Consider the following 6,000-nt stretch of genomic DNA (forward strand, 5'->3'; position numbering starts at 1 on the left):
TAGTTGCAAAAACCAACTAACCAACTAAACTAACCAGTACTGTGATCTGGCATCATAATAAATTGATTTAAAAGGCAGTAGATGTGAGGTACAGGGAACCTTAAATAAAATGCAATGCATTTCCCTTTTAAGTTTAAAGAGGACCAGACAGCAGTGATAGAGACAGTAGTGAGTGTTGTCTTCTTGTGTATTAAAACCTTTATCTAATTTCCTATTCTAGGAAACAAGTAATCTGCTTATAGCACTGTATAATTATAGTTATAAGCACTCATAAATATTCATAATGCTTTATAACAATAATCATAACACATTATAAAGCATTTTATATCTAATATCCTATTCTAGGAAACAAGGCAATGTCATAGGTCTTTGCCAGACTGCCATGCATAACATCATTGCAAAATATCAGTCAATGTAAGTGAGATACTGCAGCTGTGACCGGTCATTTACTGATATCTGCTGGTGATCATGGTGTACTGCACAATAGACTTTAAATGTGTGTGTGTGTGTGTGTGTGTGTGTGTGTGTGTGTGTGTGTGTGTGTGTGTGTATAAAAGGTAAAGCCCTGAACATCTTAAATGGATACTTGGAAAAATCTTTCTTTCTTAACCACCATGTTATGAGTGAAATTATTTTAATGCCCTGGCAGATTATTTTAGAATTAACACTGAGAATTCCAGTGGATTTTTGAATTGATGCATTATAAACATACTTATAATGCGTTATAATCTGCTTATAGCACTATATAATTATAGTTATAAGCACTCATAAATATTCATAATGCTTTATAACAATAATCCTAACCAGGGGTTAAAGTGACAAGAAACAGCAACCCCATATAATGTTAACCAAAAATGTAAAATTATGTTATATTACTAGATTTCAGCATTGAGGTGCTTACATTCATGATTTTGCATTGGCATACTAACCTAAAAATCTATTATTGGGAATCGCGAGAAAGTTTCAGAGCGACAGACACAGAGCGTCCCGTGACCATAGTAACTCACTCTCACTCCTGCCTGCGTGTGCACGGCGCTACAGGAGAGGGAGAGACGCAGAAGAGCCACTGACTGAGATTACTCTGAGCACCATGCATGGGAATAAATTACAATATAATAGATTTGTGTATATTTCTCGCTATTCATATGGTCTCAATAACTCGCTGCTGCACGGTGCTGCTCTGTCTTGTCTCTCCGTGCGCTGTCAGTGTCTCTTTTCGCGCCGCAACGTTATCAGTTATGAATTTGTTTTTCACTGCGTGAGAAAATGGACTTGTTGCGTGAGAGCGTGTGAAAAATGTCAATTGCGTGAGTCTCACGGTCAATGTGTGAGAGTTGGCAGCCCTGTGAACTCGCCTGACATTATTATGTATGAAATTGCCAATCAGATTTATTTACTTATTAATTGAAGGTGCCGGAACGCCGTTCCGGATCGTTCCGGCCCACTTTAACTCCTGATCATAACACATTATAAAGCATTTTATAATGACTTATAAGGTCAAGTATCATAATACTTCATAATTGCTGGTCACTCTGACATTTTTTTGCAAGGATCATAGTGTATTATAATTCTCATAGTTGTAATACATTATAATCATTTTATAATGCATTATAATCACTGTTATAATGCATTATAATGTGATTATAAGTTACTCTAAGTGGTCATTGGGTGCTTTAAGTTAAATAATGAAATTCCTGAGGTATAGGCAGATATAATACATTACAAGCTGGTTATAAGTCACTATAAGTGGTCATTGTTTGCTTTAAGTAAAGTGAAAAAAATATCATTAAATCTATGCAAGAACAACACACAAAACGTTGTAAAATTAATTTATTTTAGTTTAGTTTAACGGGTCATAACTTGACTTGTCTTGTCAGAAATTGAGTACTCCAATTTGACACAACTTTTTGATGATGAACAACTGAATGATGGACATTTACATTTCACTAATGTAATGTTTCCCTAAAAACTCACTCTAAAGACTCAATTGACTCAAATGGGTAGTAGTAGTTATTCCCATGACCTGCCAGGCAGCGTCCGGGAAACCAAAGTCTTTGGGAGTATGGTTGCAAAACTGAAACTTAAAGGAATTGATGGAAGGGCACCACCAGGAGTGGAGCCTGCGGCTTAATTTGACTCAACACGGGAAACCTCACCCGGCCCGGACAAGGAAAGGATTGACAGATTGATAGCTCTTTCTCGATTCTGTGGGTGGTGGTGCATGGCCCTTCTTAGTTGGTGGAGCGATTTGTCTGGTTAATTCCGATAACGAACGAAACTCTGGCATGCTAACTAGTTACGCGGCCCCGTGCGGTCGGCGTCCAACTTCTAAGAGGGACAAGTGGCGGTCAGCCACACGAGATTGAGCAATAACAGGTCTGTGATGCCCTTAGATGTCCGGGGCTGCACGCGCGCCATCAGCGTGTGTCTACCCTTCGCCAAGAGGCGTGGGTAACCTGCTGAACCCCACTCGCGATAGGGATTGGGGATTGCAATTATTTCCCATGAACGAGGAATTCCCAGTAAGTGCGGGTCATAAGCTCATGTTGATTAAGTCCCTGCCCTTTGTACACACCGCCCGTCGCTACTACCGATTGGATGGTTTAGTGAGGTCCTCGGATCGGCCCCGCCGGGGTCGGTCATGGCCCCGGCGGAGCGCCGAGAAGACGATCAAACTTGACTATCTAGAGGAAGTAAAAGTCGTAACAAGGTTTCCGTAGGTGAACCTGCGTAAGGATCATTACCGGTTGCCCGTTGCAGCCCGCATGAGTCGGGCATTGCAGTCGGCTGTGGGACTCTCGGGTCCCTTTCCGCTCTGTTCGCGTTACGCGCGTGCCAGCTGTCTCGGGTCTCCCTTCCAGCGTTGCCCGAGGCTGCGACGTCCGTCCCGTTGTCCTCACCCCCCAGTGTGGGGGAGGAGGCTGCATGGCGGCGCCGCGTGTTGAACCAAACACCACCCTCTCTGTCTGGACCTAGTCCCGACTGGACGCTGCAGTCCCCCCCCCCGGACACCTACGCCCCCTGGCCTGTTCGTTTGCTCCGAGGGCTGATGGAGTGGCAGGCTTGACTTGGGGCACCCTTGGGGAGGCCTGTCCGGTGCCACCGGGCCTGGTCGCCATTCGGAACCATAAAACCTCAGCGCGGTGTGGGGGCTTCGCTCCTGGTCCCCCGTCGTGCGCCTCCGAGTGCCTACCAACTCGCTCTCTCTCCTTCGGAGGGAGGTGGGGGCAGGGCTCCAGACTGCGACCAAAATGGTCGCATATGCAACCATTTTTTGAGAGTGTGCGAGTTAAAATTTCACGTGGTCGCATTTCTGCGAGTGCATGATGATCATTAGGCTGTTTTGGTGCCGCTCCGGCATGGGTACTGCATTAGCCATTGTGGTTGAAAGTAGTACTTTTTCTTCTTCACTGGCTCAGTCGGTCTCTCCCTACCTGCACTCTCCCTGCCTGCACTTTAATCATCAGTGCGCGTGTACGGGGGGGGGGGGGACGCGCTGGAACGGAGATCAGTATGGATGTATGGACTAGGCTGCATTCACACATAGCGTTTTTTGATGTGGAAAAAGCGCTGCCTGGAGTGCTTTTTGTGAGGAGAAATAAAAAGCGGATCACGGCAACGTCTGAGCTTAGCTCAGCAGCTGCTATCTCACTAACCAGCTGGTTAGCACTTCTAGCAGACAATACAGTGTTGTGCAACAAGCAAAGGCTTACCAGATACTTCCAATACATGTCCAGTATAATCCATACTGCCTTTATGATCGCTGTTGCAGTAACGGAAATTCACGTCCAATTTCTCCACCGGCACTTTCACTTTCTCCATATTTGTTGTTGCTATGGGAAACGGCCAGCGTCTCTGTGATCGCGATTGGTTGGCTGGAAAAAGTGGTTCACGTCACCCGGCACTTTTCTGAAAAGTTGAACATTTCTCAACTTTTGAAAGCACTCCGCTCTGACGAAAAAAACGCCGGCTACAGCGCTTTTTGCGAGCGGCCGCCTTTTGCGCGCCTTGCGGCCGCTTCCCATTACTTTTAATGAGAAAAGGGCGCTGGCGGTTGGGGAAAAAACGCTATGTGTGAACGCAGCCTTTATTGCGGAGTTTTTACCGGCTGGCTTGATGCATTTGGGACAGAGGGACCGCAGTAAGTCAAAACAAACACACACAGTCTATACATTTATATCATATTGCCGTTTATTTCCATGCACATGCGCGAGCTCTGTCCACCTGACAGCCCTCTGTTCTGTCGGCGGAAAGAGAGACACAGAAGCATGGAGGTTTCGACGCGTCGGTCGACGCTTCCCGGAGGTTCCCAGGGGCACGGTGGTGTATGAGAAATACGAAGATTTACAAAGAAAAAGAAAAAAAAAAAAAAGGTTGCAACCAAATCATGTGCTGGTGCGACCAACTGAGAAAGTTGGTAGCACCAGTGCTACCAGTGGAAAAGTTAGTCTGGAGCCCTGGGTGGGGGGCTTGATGTCTTCCTACCCGTTCTGTCACACCCCCTTATCAGGGAGGTGGATTACGATTAGAGTAGCCCGGAGGTTTTTGTTATCCCCTTTTTTTTTATGATTTAGAGTTTATTGCCATTTTTCAATTTTAACATACAAAACACTCAGCACTGAACAGTTCTGAAAAACAATAACTAATATAATAGAAATAAATAATGATAATAATAATAATAATAATAATAATAATAATAATAATAATAATAGATATGATAAGAGGAAAAATAGAAAAAAAAATTACAAATAAATAATGAAACAAACATTATATATTAAAATACACTTAGGGCACTTAGGATAGCATACGATATTGAAGGTAAACATACAGATATTGAATACAACATTTTTTATCCTTAGAGATATAGATCTGGTATTTTCCGCATTTTAAAATATACTCTTCCCATCTGTCAGTCTTTCTATAGAAAAGTTGTTCATATGAGGCCACCTTTCCCAGTTATATGAACCACTCCCGCCAAGAGGGAGCTTCTGTCTTTTTCCAACCCCTCAATAAAGTCTACCCACCATTATGGCAGTTTGGATCAGTTCTGCATTTCCACAGTCTTTCACAGCTAATGGGTCACCCAGCACATATAACCTGGGAGAGAATTCAAAGTCATTGCTAGTGATCTCCTTTATACAATTGTGGACTTGTTCCCAAAAGTCTTGAATCTTAGGGCATTGCCAGAGAGCATGGAGTAATGTACCCTCTAAATTCTGACATTTCCAGCAGTCTGCTGTGTTTTTAAGGCCTAATCGATGTAGTCTAGATGGTGTCCAATAGAAGCGATTGAGGATTTTAAATTGAATGAGTCTTACTTTTATATCCCTTGACAACTTTCTTTGAATTTGGCATTTCCTATTCCATTCTAACTCATTAAACGAAAGGTTTAAATCTTTCTCCCAGATAGTCCTTAAAGCTGTTGGAAGTGTAGTAGCCTGGCAAAATTTTGGAATAGTATTGAGAGGCCTCATGACCCAGTCCAAATATTTTGATGATATCAGAGAGCAGTTTAGATTGCTGAGGGGGTGCTCTTGGAGAGCCCAGCACAGTAGACAGCAAGTGCCTCAGTTGTAAGTACTGCCACATACTGGATCGAGGGAGATCAAACTCCTGGATTAACTCTTCAAAAGATTTCAGTAAATTGTTTTTGAACAGATCTCCAAGTGTCCGAATCCCTTTATTTATCCACACTTTCCACAAGAACGGGGCTCTACCAACACATAACTTCGGGTTAAACCAATTAAGGTGAATGTCTATGATATGGATCCTAGCTACCTTTTTCCATATGTCCTGCAGATGAGAAAGGACCGGGCGGGACTGCATCTCAGATGACAATCTAATGGATAAACATGCTAGTGGGGTGAGGGGCAGCCACATCCCGTTCAATACTTGACCATGGAGGAGCTCTTTCTGGTGGAAGGGACCATTGGGCAATATGCCGCAGACTAAATGCATAATGATTGAATAACAATTTTGGAAGTCCCATACCCGCTCTGT

General features: G+C 43.5%; 1 pseudogene; it reads left to right on the forward strand.

Moving 5' to 3' along the window:
* The first annotated feature begins 1,560 nt into the window (after window positions 1-1,560).
* Window positions 1,561-2,743, forward strand: LOC144543283 (18S ribosomal RNA; annotated as a pseudogene).
* The last annotated feature ends 3,257 nt before the right edge of the window (window positions 2,744-6,000 follow it).

This window comes from Centroberyx gerrardi, chromosome 21, assembly GCF_048128805.1.
Source record: "Centroberyx gerrardi isolate f3 chromosome 21, fCenGer3.hap1.cur.20231027, whole genome shotgun sequence".
Taxonomy (NCBI): Eukaryota; Metazoa; Chordata; class Actinopteri; order Beryciformes; family Berycidae; genus Centroberyx; species Centroberyx gerrardi.